At 40.6% G+C, this 2,111-nt stretch overlaps 1 long non-coding RNA gene across 1 annotated transcript; it reads left to right on the forward strand.

Moving 5' to 3' along the window:
- The first annotated feature begins 585 nt into the window (after positions 1-585).
- Positions 586-2,111, forward strand: LOC120639515. Its single transcript, XR_005661464.1, has 2 exons — positions 586-1,320; positions 1,422-2,111. It is a non-coding gene; the product is annotated as an uncharacterized LOC120639515 (long non-coding RNA).

A 2,111-nucleotide genomic window follows, 5' to 3' on the forward strand; every position in this document is an offset into this window, starting at 1 on the left:
GATTAATTAGCATCATTAGATTCGTCTCGCGATTTCCAACCCATCTATGTAAAAAGTTTTCCAAATAGACTTCATTTAACACTTCAAATGCCCTATTTATATCTTTACAAGTTTTTGCAAAATGAACTAAACACACCTAAGTGCAAGTAGGAACGGGAGCGATTTCTAGTAGTAGTAGTTACTACCATGCTGGCTTGATAATTGAGCTCCTACTGTCCATCCACCCTAGTACTGCTATCTCCTAGTAGTACGAAAGAGCCGGGCGTCACGACAACGATTGAGAGCGAAAGGCACTAGTGATAAAGCCATCGTTGTCGTGTGCGTGCATGGCTTTGCCTACCTGGCCGCCGGACCCGCTGCAAAGCCAAAACCTGGGAGGCAACAGTGCCGGCGGCCTCGTATTCCCTCCCATTCATCCTAGTACTGTCCGGTGTCCCGGCCTGGTGACTGGTGTCCCCTCCTTCCATCCTCTTTTGCCGCGGTCGCCGGCTTTTGGTGGTAGTGGCTCCGGCACCCCGGCGGGGCGGCGATCGATTCCCCTCGGCCATTGGCCCGGCGGAGTCTTATATATATGTTATTCTGCTTAATATTTAGAATTGCAATGTATATGTTATTCTGCTTAATATTTTTCACTCAAGTAGAATTGCAATGTAGGGTACAGTTTTGTAGTTAAGGCAAAGTGAAACCATTTGACTAATTTGAAGCAATTTTTTTCAATGAAAAATATTTAAGCAGAATTCTGGTAGCTGTTAACCGCTTGGCCAATGTTAACTGTTTAACTGCCACCATGAGGTAATACTAATAATAATCTCCTTGCTTAATCTGATGTGCATAGTCCCGTAAACACCTTAGTAAGATATTAAGGACAAAAGAGCACCCACATGATATATGTGAAGAATTATCCTGAGGCTGCACCCTCATGTTTGGGCTATTTGATCAGCGTGGTTGCTTCTTGCTGGTAACAAGCTACAGGAAACTTGAATTTTTGCTTGCAGCACAGCAAGCAGGTTGAGTTAGATGAACCATACAAATTATCGAGTGGAGATAGGATGGTCCCAATTTTAGACAAATACCTTTTATGAGGTGATGTGCTAACTAGATATTTGATTGAACTTGAGATGTACAGTGCTTTTGCCCATGTCGTTTGTTCTTCATCAAATCACGTCTCTCTGCCTAATGGGCACTGGTTGTGATTATTTATTGTTGGTATTGTCTTCCTAATTTTCTCTTCCAGTCTGGTTTCTATCGGTGCTTCAGGTCTGATATTGTCAGTTAGTATCAGTTACTCACCTGTGTTTAAGCATAGGTGTTACTACCACAGTGTGTGCCTCATTAGTTCATTTATTTCCACCTCTGCTAAATAAAATCTTGCTTGTGCTCTTTTCTTAGAGATCCTTAATGTATCATTCTAATGGTTGCAGCTCGAAGACTTGGATGCTAAGGAGTGTATTTCCTAATCCTAAGGACAAGGAATCAAAGGATTCTTTTCATTACTGGTAGAACTTTAGATGCTTTGTCAATTCAGGTGTTCTCTGAAATGTGCTTCCGAAAGATATTTTCCATTGTTAGTATTGATGGATGCTCAAATGGAGATCACTGTAATAGCCACCTTCTCTATCCATATTTAGTAAGTAATATTTTTGAGAAAATACTTGCCACTATGATGATTGGTTGTCTTTTGAGAACCTTATGGTTGCAAACTGTTTAGTTTTTTGTTCTTTTGTCTTGAGCATTATGAACCTACATTCGGATCATACTTCTAATCTGTTGCCCAAGGTATTTCGATAGTCATAAAGTTTGATGGCAAACTAATGTAGCGTACGTTATCAAATTAATTTATGGAGACGTGCTAGACAAATGTAAATAATTTCTTTTCTTCAAGTCACTGCTGGTGATGTCCATGATTGAGATGCCGGACAAACACGTAGTGCATAGGGGAGCCTGGTGCTCGGATGTCTCGTAATATTCATATTTAGATGCTGGATAGACACCTGATGGCTAAGATAGCTTGGTGCTCGGATGTGCTGTAATATTTATGATTCAAATGCCGAATAGACACCTATATTAATATGTTGATGATGTGCTTCCTCCTAGATATAATGCTTTCATAT

Source organism: Panicum virgatum, chromosome 7K (assembly GCF_016808335.1).
Source record: "Panicum virgatum strain AP13 chromosome 7K, P.virgatum_v5, whole genome shotgun sequence".
Lineage (NCBI taxonomy): Eukaryota > Viridiplantae > Streptophyta > Magnoliopsida > Poales > Poaceae > Panicum > Panicum virgatum.